At 39.3% G+C, this 12835-nt stretch overlaps 1 protein-coding gene across 3 annotated transcripts in view; it reads right to left on the bottom strand.

Moving 5' to 3' along the window:
* The window catches only part of GALNT1 (polypeptide N-acetylgalactosaminyltransferase 1), an 87707-nt gene extending 75120 nt beyond the window's left edge, over positions 1 to 12587 (bottom strand). The window contains exons 1-4 of one of the 3 annotated variants that reach the window (XM_066185392.1): positions 12427 to 12587; positions 7859 to 8045; positions 7104 to 7228; positions 5048 to 5225 (exon numbers count right to left, since the gene is read on the bottom strand). The gene's annotated coding sequence lies outside the window, so the exon portion shown is untranslated. The remainder of the gene's footprint in view (positions 1 to 5047; positions 5226 to 7103; positions 7229 to 7858; positions 8046 to 12426) is intronic. The other 2 variants (XM_066185376.1, XM_066185368.1) reach the window with 2 other exon arrangements.
* Between the last annotated feature and the right edge of the window lie 248 nt (positions 12588 to 12835).

The following is a 12835-nucleotide window of genomic DNA, read 5'->3' as shown; positions in this document are numbered from 1 at the left end:
AAAAGGAGATGTCATACTTACAAAGCAGTCACTTTATCAGCTAATTGTCTCTTCTACAAGCAGCTTTCAACTATTCAATTATGAATAAAAGATACGAAAATAACTCCTTCCATAAATTCAGAGGAAACAGTTTCTCAGCAAACTGTGGAAACCTTGTTTCAGGGAAAAGAAACATGATCAACCATTCCTTAATGTAAGCAGAACGGTCTGACTTCTACCATTATGCCCTTCTAGTAAACTACCCTGTAGCAGCAACTGGATACTTTTTTTTTTTTTTTATAATTTAAAAGGAGCAGCTGCAGTACCAGCCACAGCACACTGGAAGGAAAAAAGAAAAAAAAAAAAAAGAAGAAAAAAAAAAAAAAAAGAAAAAAAAAAAACACCCAAAACTGACAGAATGTTGATGCTTGGAAATAAATTATGGTCTATTTGCAAACAGGCCTTATTAAAGCAATTTATCCTGCCTTGTGGAAAGCAGAAATTTTGGGTTTATCTCCCACAAATAACAATAACCTCAGCGCCATGCTTGCCCATTACAAGCTGTGCTTTATTCTTCCACCTCCAAAATGTCCATTCCCTTCACAATACTATGACATCTTCCCTACGTCTCTTAATTACCAAATCACCAAGGGGTATCAGATGCTAGGGTTTGTTCCAAAATTCAGATATTCCATCTGGCCAGTCAAAAGCAAGGGTCACTGCTGAATCGGCAGGCTGGAAAAAAACAGGTAACTGTTGAGTTGCCTTTCTTCAATTTTCTCCAAAATTGTATCAATTTAATATTTTGGGGATTTCTGCCCATCAAGAATTGCTAAAAGCCATCTACAAATTAGAGCAGGTGGGTGGCAGGGGCACAGGATAAGAATGAGGGAGGGCTGAGGGTGAACACAGCAGGAGATCAAACTGTCTCGAAAAGGCAACTCTTCCTCTCCAGCCAAAATGATTTTTGTTACCTGACTGGGGCAATCTTCAAGTAAAACCACTATTAGCTTTTACAAAAAGGACTACCACATGTTAATGTCACCACATTTGACATACAATCAGAAACCAGACAGACAAACTGTGGGCAGGTAACAGAATCCCAGCCAGTGGTGATACACCCAGGGAAATGCCCCTCCCATCACTTAAAGTCTGGACATTTGATCCATACATAGGTAGGCAAAGCCAAAAGTTTTCAAGTTTTGTATAATGACTTTTTGTATATTAAAGTTTCATCCTTAACTTTCCTCTCTCTCTTGAAAGAGCAATGTAAAAAAAAAATAAATTTATACATCTTAAACTTTCATTTTGAAGTTGAACAGAAAACAGTATTTCCTCCATAAAACTTCATTTACAGTGGATACAAAGTTTTTCAGACATATACAGTTTTAACACAGAAATGTTTTAAAATTTCCCTAGTCTACACATAGTTGACTTCACAAGCTTGGAGGCTTTTCATTTATGTTCCTCCATAAACATTCAAGTTTTTATAAATATTTTTGGCTTTTTACTCCTCCATCTGAAACAAATCCCTTCTGGAAAAGGAAGATAATGCTTTAACAAGTATGCATAAGACTCGCTTAATCCCAGTTCCAGCCACCACCAAAAAAAAGCTAAACTCCTTTCCTCAAAACCTAAGGTTTGGATATGGAAATTTTAAACACAACGTTTTCCATTTGGGCCATTGTGATGATTTCCTTTTCAATAAGCCGGACCATAACTAGACTTCAATCAACTTCAAATACACCAGTCTTCACTTTGTTTTTAAAGCCTTGTCTCTGTTCCCTGACATACCCTAGTTTACCTTTAATGTAACAGTTTAATAAATTGTTAAAACATAAAGGAACTCATTAAGTTATTCAAACTACATTGAAGCATCTTCAGTAAATTAAATTATGCCAATAACTCACATGAAAAGGAAAATACAAGACCTTACATCTTTTCTGGATACTCTCCAAGCACCAATACAGTAAAATGAACATTCACAGTTAGCTGACTTTGAGGTAATTTCCTTTTTTTTTTTTTTTTTTTTTTTTTTAAGTTTAAATACTTGAGTTACACTAAAAGTGATGATTTTCTGGAAAACACACAGCTTCACTTTCAGACAGCCAGATCTCTAAGACATGTAAAACCATGTATCAATACCTCCAAATTACTAGCAATTTTTATTATTTTGACTTCCTTTGGATACATTTCTCCACTCTCATTCTTGAATCATTACCACATTCTTCTGAATAAAATTATTCACATACCCAGACAAATGGAAAAAATGGAGAAATCACAAATCATGGAAACTTAAGGTGGTGTGCTACAACGATAATTGATATAAGCTGTTTTAAACTAACAATTAGCCAGCATTTTACAAGTGACAGATAAAGAAGCAAAGAGTCTCTTAGAATAATGAGAAATTCCATAGCAATACACCACACAGCTCATCCCCACCAACGGAAGCGGCAGTGAATCATAATCTCATTTGCCTATGCAGAAAAAGATGGTTTGCTTGTTAAGAAAGTTGGTCTCAAATATTTTTACAGCTGCAGTGTTCAAAATTTAGCTGTGAAGATTACAAGGTCAAACATTTGATTTGGAAATAACTGCATGGTGTTCAACTCTTCTGTACAGAAGTGGTCATAAAGGAAGTCTGTTCACTTTGAAAATCACTCCATCGTGGATTCCATGATGAAAAATGCTGTTGATCCAAACTAGCAGACTAGTGCAAACTAGTGATCACAACTCACTGCTATTCAACTCTACTGCAAATAACATGAGGTATGCTATAGAAAACAAATAGAAGGCATTGTTTTCCTGGCAGAAGGCAAGATGTTTTATGAAGTTTTCTATACAGAGGAAAATGTGGTCAAAAAAGGAGTCCTTAGATGCCTCTCAAGTATACATAACACTCGTAAAATACAGAGAAACCATTGTTTCAAGCTCTTAGAAGCTCCTACTGTGTTTGGGAAAGCACAATTTGGGGGAAAGAATGAATAGTCATAATAGTCCAAAACTGCATAAGAAAGCTTTGATATGATCCAAAGCAAGAAAATTACATATTGTTGTACTTTCATGAATCAGATCCCAGCTGAGATTGGGTCAATTGGTTTCTTGCACACAGCAGATTTCAAGCATTAGCTGCTTGTAGAAGAGTGATTAGTTTTCCTGGACATGGAAAGACAGAATAAAAGATGTGATGTGACAGCTCGGCAAGATCCAAAAGCAACTAAAAGAAAGAAACATGAGGAAGAGAGGAAAGAAAATAAATAATGTCTAGTAACAAGAGGGTTGGTTTAATGGTTTTTATAGGGTTGGGCTTTTTTTTAAGACTTGACAAATTCAATACACAAGATTACTTTGTTTCCTGTGGGCATTGGTTACCGTAATTTTTTTTTTAAATTTACGACTGCAGGTATAAAGATTTTATGATTTAGACATGCAGCACAAAATTAGATACAGAATCCAGCAAGTATATTTTGCTAGAGAAAAAAACAGTGTTGTGCTGAGTCTGCATACATAATGTATTAATTGCTTTAAAATGTTTTAACCAGCTCTGGTTGCTCACTACACTCCTAGAATTCTTCATGGTTTTTAAACACTCTTTTTCATTTGATAACATGACACCATAACAGAATAATGTGAATAATATTATGAAATAGCATTTGAATTTGTGATAGCAAATATCAAAGTTATCCAAGTTAACATTTTCTTCAGATGCTCTGATGTGCCACATTTAAGTATCTTCCAGCTGCACTTTTACAAGAGTTGATGGATTGCTTAATATTTCTGCAGGAGTCTGTTAGTGTTACTGGACAGTCAAGGTACCAATGCTTTTCTTTAACATTTCATACAACCAAGTAGTATTTTAACTACCAACACACAACTTTAGACTTGACAAAATATTGATGCAGCTCCCAGCAATTCAATGAATCTATTCACAGCCAAACATCAAATACAAATTTTAGAGCACAGAAAACCTATAATGAACACTATTTTTTTCTAAAGCTATGGTAAGAATAATTTTAAGCTCTCATCACATCAGTTGTTTTGAAGGCTAGATTATTAGTCATTTACTTCTAGAATTCTGTGTAGCCTAAGCTGTCCTTAAGGATGATGTTGATCTAAACAATTTTAAATAATTTTATTCCAATGTTCATAAAACCTGTGATGCCATACATAAAACCAATTTGATGCTGAAAAAAAACACAAACCACCAACTAAAACATTTTTGATGAGTATGCCATCTAACATAACAGCCCCTGCCCCACTCTGTTGTTTTAGCAGGGAACTTGACAAAGAAGGAAGAATTCCTGAGCATCCTTCATGTCACATTGAAGTCCATTTCAGTGCCAAAACAGTAGAAGTTGAAGGAAAGGGACCACTGAACAGCTTGAAGTTGTATTCTCACAGACCACATTTCCAAAAGGTTACCAGGCTGTTCTTCTAAGAGGACAGATAATTAGATTAAAGCTAAGTCTGAAGCAAATGTATGTTTAACTTACTGGACTTTCCTATCTTATCTGTAATCCCGCTTATACACACACAGCACTAGAGCAAGGAACAAATCCCAATAAGAATCTAAAGGCCTTTCAAAGACTCTAAGAAGGTACAAAGACTGTATTTTTGATCTGCATTAAGGCTCATGGAGGTTGTATTGTGCTTTCCTACTCCCTAAAATTATTGAACAACTTTCTATTTTTCATGCCATTTCTGAGACTTTCAGTTCACAAAAAAACGCTCAAAATCAAATATTTAGAAACATCAGCCTGAAAAAGTTCTTCAGCTTTATGACCATTCTTTACAGACAGAGGGCCTTAAGGGATGAGTTTCTTTTTTCTTGAAATACGTATTTCAAATAAATGTATTTAAATCATAGCAGCTCTGCTGCACGTTAGGAAGCTTAATATTTGTTGCATGATGTGTACACATCCACACTATCTTCAGAATTAGAAAACAAAAGAAGTTTACCAAACTATTAGTAATTTAAGTACGTAGCTTTCTGAAACTTCTGATCAGCAAGTCCTGAAGAAAAAAATTGCAAGAGTTTATTGGAAAAGGGGTGAACAAAGTTACATACTGCTAGCAGGGGTGGGGCTTTTCTTGGCTATTCCAAGTAGGGCTGTTATTCACATATCTCTTTGGGACAGGGCTGTTCTGGTGTGCCATCTTCAACCATTTTTCAAAGATAAAGACAGCAGATATTTGATTCATTCACATGACACTACAGACAGTAGCCTTTAAAACCACAAAGTCATCTAAAAAAAAAAAAAGCCAAAACAAGTTATGAGAAAATGCATACTTAGTTTCTTTATGGCAAATTCACAAACTGGACATGCAAATTCATATTCCAATTTGGAGAAACAGATATAATTCTTAACAATAGTTAAAGCTGGGGTTTGCACCTAAAATTAGGTTTCAGCTTCTGTGTTTGAAAAGTGTATCAATCCCAATTACCCTGAGTACATAACAAACTGAAAATTAAATAAATCCATTAGTTTAATTTTAACCTAAATGAGTCCTTAAAGATACTTTAAAAGTACTCCATCAGTGAATGTTCTCAATTGAATGTATTTAATGCAGAAACATAATGAACAGGATATGCACATAAGAGCCTGGGCTGTTCTTAATGCTAAATTATTCATAGTGGTAATCAAAGTGATGAATGTCACAGAGTGAAAAGACAATTGGACCAATCTTATTTTTTTGCCCACAACTACTATGCATTTGGGCCATCGGAAGATTTGTAAGCTTATTGTACATGTGGTTTGTTTTCTGTTTTTTAAAAAAGTAACACCTAGCAAAGTTAAGAATTGACCTCATGAAATTACATCTACTTGGGTTGGGGTGACAGGCAGCTTTATGCTTGATCTTAGTCCTTGCTCACCCTGGCCATGGTAGTTAAGCTCATTTTTGAACACTGTTGTGGAGAGGGGACTCTCCTGCTCTTGGGCAGCTTCACCTAGAACATTGTGTGCAGTTTTGGGCACCACAATCTGAGAGACATTAAACTCTTAGAGGATGTCCAAAGGAGGACAACAAAATTGGTGAAGGGCCTTGAGGGGAAGGTGAATGAGGAGCAGCTGAGGTCACTTGGTCTGTTCAGCCTGGAGGAGACTGAGGGGCAGACCTCATCACAGTTACAAATTCCTCCTGAGGAGAACAGGAGGGGCAGACACTGATCTGATCTCTGTGGTGACCAGTGACAGGACCTGAGGGAGTGGCCTGAAGTTGTGTCAGGGGAGGTCTGGGTCGGACATGAGGAAAAGGTTCACAGAGAGAGTGGTCAGGCACTGGAAGTGGCTGGGCTCCCCAGGGGAGTGGTCAACCAGCCTGGCAAGGTTCTAGACGTGTTTGGACAATGCTTTCGAACAGATGGTGTGACTCCTGGGGATGGTCCTGCGCAGGGGCAGAAGTTGGACTCAAATATCATCGTGGGTCCTTCCCAACTCAGCATATTCTGAAATTCAGACCAATACTATATACCTCTTTGTCTTTATAGACATCCCTGGTAATTTAATCAATTTTTCATTCTGTTTCTCAGCCAGCTTCACCATTCAGGTATGTGATAAGAACTTTCAAATACATAGATATACTCTATATATACTGACAATTTATTCCAACCCGTTACCAGTATTCCCATCCCCTGGTTTGTTCCTCACAGACACCTGTAAAAGAAATAAAAAGTCCCAAAACAAACCAAACAAACAAACCCTTAAAAAAACCAAAAACCCAACCCCAAAATTTGTTTCCTTTTCCCTGGAAGAATCCTGGCATTATCACCTTCCCTCTAATTGTCAACATAATTCTCATTATCATTCAAAATTTGCACTAAAGTACTGCTAGCATACAGAGTGCAGGTTTCAAAGGCATGACAAAGAGTAAGATAACAATGACCTGCAGCTATGGAAAAGTAAACAGATTGGGATTCAAGTTCTTCAGGTTCTGTTGGCCTTTGTCATATGGTGCCTGTAAAATCAGACCAGTATTCCTACCTCCTGTCAAACTACTTATTGAGAGAGATGTATGCACTCTGTCATTTTCATCATTCCTGTGGATGACAGGAAGCACCAGCTCAAACTCTGGAGTCTATTCTTATACATTGTAAAAATAAAAAGTCAAAGAACACGACATACCCTCTTCCTTGCCTGTAACAAGTTTTCACAAGCAACTTAGATGCTGAATATCATTCTGACTCAATTGTTCCACATAACCAGGATGATAAATTTTGTTATATGACTTCATTTACACATCAGGAACTCTGTTACAGGAAGATATACTGGAACTCAACATGAAAATAGTACTGCATCCCATTACAAAGAAATAGCTGTACAAAAGACACTAGGAGTTCATCTACAGTAAGAAATCCCATAAAATACATATATAATTCCTAGAGATTCTACCACTTGCACAGTTTAACCAATATTTCTACTAGTGAAAACAAAGTAAAATTTTCCAAAAAATTTACAATATTACCCTGGCTTGCAATTTACAAGACAAAATATTAGAAAGGAAGATGAGAATTAAGGAACGAAAGAGCAGCTCACACATTCTGCCTCCAAAGGATGCTAATGTTCTTTCAGCAAGACAGGCTGAACTGGCTTATCTTTTGGATAAGTTTTCTAAAAGAGTAACGTTTCTGAAAGTTGATAACAGCATGGCACAAGAAAAAAAAAAGTGCAAAAACACTTCCCTCCTTAACTAAGAATGAATTTCACAGCAGCTTTACATGAGCCAGTCCCAGAGTCTGTATGTCCACAGCAGCAAACTGCTGCTGCTTAATACTGTTCTCTAGCAGCACTTTCTCACAGGAGAACAAACACAGAAGTCTCGAGGACCATCAGATTACACAGAAAAGCAACACAACACAACACAGTGCTCAAATTCCTACCTGTATATTTCTCTTAAATGGTAGTCTGACAGTAGAGGAGAAATTCATGAGCTGAAACTATCAATGAGAGTTGCCGTGATCATCAAACACTGGTTCCAACGAAAAGGCACCATTACAAAGCTCTAGCTCTTCAGAATAACTTTTTAACTCCAAATGAAGCTGGCCACTCCAACACCAAAATGAAATACTTCGACAAAAAGAAAAAAAAAATGTTCAAAGTCAATTCATAATCAAGTTCCATATCACAGTTACCCACCACTTAAAGAGAGGAGAAAGGAAAAAAGAAAAAAAGAAAAAAAAAAAAAATGTTGCGGCAGGGTTTTTTAATAATTGAAAACAAAGCTATAGATCACAAAAACAAGGTCGGTAAATGGTATCAAAAGACAATTTAGGCTTGCCAAGGGTACCTTTTCTTAACTAACCAAGTCTCCAAGCACATTTACTTTCTGTGACAACTGAAGTTATGAGCTAAAAACACCTCTTCCATGCTGACTGTTCAGTTCCATTGGTCAAAGACAGGAAGAATCAAAATCACTTTTCCTGCAAGGAACTACAAACCATCACTCAATAGCACGCATAGTGCAGGGCTTCAGAAATTAAGCTAGTTCTCTTTTGTGGGTTATAAAAAGACCTTTATGTGAACCCAAAGGTAAAAATGCCTCCATGAGTTGGGAGTTACTACAACAGCATGTGCATGAGGCAATTTATGCAGTGCTCAAAGTCACAGGCTTCCAATATAGCCAAAAGTAAATGCCCCTAAAGAACCTTCATATTTCATACTGCAAAACCATATTTAAGTAATCAAAAAGTGAATAATAGAGCAGTTAGGCAGCTCTTTAATACATTAGCTAAAAGTATATCAATTCCATTGATTTTTACGATGGGCTGATTTCACATAATGGATTAAGCTCTCTAGAAAGACTGTAAAGGGGAAAAATGCTTTGCCAGAATTAGTGTAAGATGGTGTCAAAGTGCTTTTATGACAAGCATGCAGTTAAAACATTTTATTTGGGGATGCTAAATTTAGAGTACTTCCGTCAGGAATAGACCTGGTGCTAAAAGTTGAGTAAAAGCCGTGATTTCAACACTGCAGATATATTTTCAAGATTTCAGTTATATTTTCCCTTAAGTATTTTATTCCTAGCTAAGAAACAGGAAGTTTGAACAAGGAATATGTAATCATATTTCAACATGGCAAAAGTTTAACAGCAGGATGCTTCAAGGATCCATAAAGCTAGAAGCATTTAAAGGCACTAATTAATGAACTGAAAAAGAAAGTAGAAAAGTTAATAGTTATATAGGTTAGTCAAGTACATAAGTCCAAAAATGTAACCAACTGGAAGCTAATCAACCATGATGTACAGGTAATACACTGGCAGATAAAAGTCAATGTTAATAAATGTAGAAGTGTCACTGAAAGTTAAATAATTACTAGTATGGTCAGCAACCTTCTAAATTAAGTAGGCCTAGTACAAACAAGAGGATTACAAGCATCCCTGTGGAACTCAGGGAAGATCTCTGCTCAATTTGAGAACATTGCTGCTGATAATTAAAAGTATCAAGATTCAAAAGCAAGCACTAGCAAAACTGACTTCATATAAAACCAGTGCTTCATTCTTAATGATGACCTGAAAAAGGCTGCTGCAGCTTTAAATTAGGTAAGGAATTAGAAATCCAACCGAAAGGTTCAGAAGACAAAGCATGAAAAACACAGTTATAAGAAGACTAAATGTAAACAGAAAGGAAATAATTTACACCTCAAAAACGAAGATGCTGCTCAGTGAAAGCAGGAAGTATACAGCTCAGAGCTACTCTTTTTTGATACAATGCATAACTGAATATTCACTTACATCTAGTGCATCTTTATAATAAAGAATCTGTCAATATTCAAAGGAGCACAGAAAAAATCGACTGGGATGAAGAACATTCCCATGTAATTATCCAAGCCTATTTCTATTAAGTACCACAACAGAAGTATCCAACATTTGCCTTCTTTAACACTTCTTGTATCTGTCATGAGTTATTCATCCAGATGAACTCCAGATAAACTGCACTGTCACAATTTCAATACTAAAAAATCAACATGTTGACCCTTCAAAGGAGGAGGGGGGCACCAAAATCACCTCCTTCTGAACAAACTTTAAAAAGCAAAGCGCAACACTGGAATGCAAATGATGCACTATAACTCGGCCTGAAGGACAGCACCACATACTTCCAGATTTTGGTTATAATTTAAGACAGATAAAAGAACTCCAAAATCCTTAATAAAGAGATTGGTTAAGTACAAAACAGCATCATTTTAAACAGTACCACTACTACTATTAAAAGCCATTTTAATGCATTTTAGACGCAAAAAGAATTTTATTTGAATTTGTAGGCTCTTTTTTTTCTTTATAAGCAGGAACAACTCCTGATCCAGCTCAGCTTGGATCCAGAGATAGTCCCTGCACTTTATGAGAAGACATCTAAAGACCAGGCTGGGGAAGACTGCAAAGCCAAAGACCATTTTGGTCCTGTGAATCAAACTTTTGCGCTATGTGGACAGTCTGACACCATCTGCCCTAAAATGAGGGAGAGAAAAAAAAAAAAAAACCACCACCACTAGAAATATAAAATGTAAAATCTGTCAAGAATCTCTTGTCTCTTGAACAAAACATGACGCAAATTGCATTCAAAGGATTTAAATATTTGGAAGTACTTTATTTTTTGATGAGTGTCCCTGCAGCTACTTTTTGGCTAGAGACAAAGATTACACTCCTTCTGTGATAAAGAAAAAAAAACTAACAAGTTTACAGCTAACCTAAAAGTTATTGACACATATGCAACAATGAAAGGACAGCAGGATACTATTCCATTAAAGCTGCAATTTGGCATTGAAATTTGTTCTAAATTACCTCCATTCTTTTTCTGTATAGCTTATTCCTGAACTCATTTGAACAAATTCACTTTGAGATGACGAGGGGGGAGGAATAAATCTTTGTATAAAAGTGAAACAGTACCACCTCACCACTAGGCTAAGAAATGACAGTCACATGGTATTTGCAAAGCATTTTCACGACTTTCATTAGTGTCTTTGAACTGCCCTATTCCTATAAGAACAAGGTGCATGAGGAAGAAGGTATATTTATTCATGCAACTTACAATTCTGAACAGACAGACAGCATCCAGTAATAGTCCATGTCCTGTCCTTATCACCTTGATCTCAAGGGTGACTTGTGTGTGGTGTCCTTGCTAGGTAACATTTGTATCATTTTTCTGAGGATAACCATGCTGCCACAATTTCCCTACCGACAATAACTGCCTCGGGTTTACACTCCTGTTACACAGGTAAGCCTGAGAAAATGCGGCAAACAAATTTAAAGTGCCAGCAATATCACTTATAACAAGGCCAGCATCACAGTAGGACACAGACACACAATTCCAAGTCACAGAAAATGATGAAGCTGGCACTAGAAAGTGAGGTGCTTTCTTCAAGACAAGTAATTCTTTGTATTTACAAGAAAAACGAGTTCTGTGATGTTCCAAGTGTTCAGGGTAGTATGATCTTCAATGTCTTTGCAATGGAATGAAGCTGAGAGCAGTAATGTATAATAATACATGGTCAGTTACATAGTTTTGGTTTGCACAGCTGTTGGCTATGTTCGTTTACAGTTCATGTAGTGCCAACATCATTTATATAAACCAAAGAGACTGTTTCACTCCTGTTCATCGCCATAGAAGTTATTTCTCTCAGCAGCTGCTGCACAAAATTCAGTTTCTATTTCAGTATCTCAAGCTGTAAGTTCACGAAGCGGCAGGTTCCAGAATCCACTAAAAGAAAGTGGGACCTAAAGAAACTTGCCCATGCTTGATAATAATAAAAGGGAGGGCAGAGGTAGAGGGGGCAGAAGACACGCACTTCTGCTTTCCTAGAGTGGAAGGAGGTAGTGACCCTCTGTTAGTTAACACGGCCAAAGTCACATGAAAATTAACTTCCATTAGGCAACCAACTAGAATGAGAGCTTCCCTGACTCCCTTCAGCTTTATAAATTAAAATGCAATAAAATAAGGCTGATCCGGAGCCCATCAGATAAGATAAACTCTAAAATATTAGTCACATGTTACGTAATAAACATCAACTGAACGAACTTGACGTGACAGCGGTGAAGAGGTAGAGCCGACGATGCTGCCCTGGTACTCCCCCCTGCACACACACACGCACACACAGCCACGCTGCCGGAGGCTGCTGACACGCAGCAGCTCCCGACCCCTGGAAGCAGCAACAGGACGCTCCCAGCCCCACGACCCTCTCTCTCCCCGGCAAGAGCACCTCAGGCAGCCGCCGGAAGGCAGCCGCAGGCTGTGTGCGCCCGTCCCCGGCGCCGGCTGCCCCCGAGCGGGCACCGCGGCGGGGTCACCCCGCTCGGAGGAAGCGGCGGCCGGCGAGGCGGCGGCTCTCCCGCAGACGGCCGGAGAGGGAAGAAGCCCGGCGTTGCCTGAACTCGGCGCTTCCCTTCCCCCGAGCCCCAGCGCGGCCGGGAGCGGGGCGGGGGAAAGCGGAACCCGAGGCGCCAGGAGCCCACACTCACCTCGGCCCTCCTCTCCGTCGCTGCCGGGCGGACGTCGGGGCGAGGCGAGGGGCGCCGCCAGCCCCGCCGCTGCCGCGCCTGTCACCGGGCGCCCGAGCAGAAGAGTCCCGCAGGATAAATCCTCCGGGCGGCGGCGGGGACGGGGACGAGCCGCGCTCCGCCCGCTCGTCTCGGCGGCCGCTGCCTCGCACCAAGTTGAGGCGCGGCCGCCGCTGCCGCGGCGCTGCCGGGCTGCCGCTACGGCCACGGGGAGCCGGCGCCTCCGCTCGCCGCCTCGCTCCGCGGCCGGGGAAGCAGCGCCGCACCGCCGCCGCCTCGGCCCCCCTCTTCCTGCGGCTGCCGGGAGCCGCGCTCCGGGCGCAGCGGCGCGGTCACACGGAGCCCCGCGGTGGAGCCGCCGCCGCCGCCT

Source organism: Chamaea fasciata, unplaced genomic scaffold (assembly GCF_029207755.1).
Source record: "Chamaea fasciata isolate MVZ Bird 193981 ecotype frontalis unplaced genomic scaffold, bChaFas1.0.hap1 SCAF_1, whole genome shotgun sequence".
Lineage (NCBI taxonomy): Eukaryota > Metazoa > Chordata > Aves > Passeriformes > Sylviidae > Chamaea > Chamaea fasciata.
Note: the sequence above shows the minus strand (reverse complement) of the source record. Positions and strands in the feature narration are given on the sequence as shown.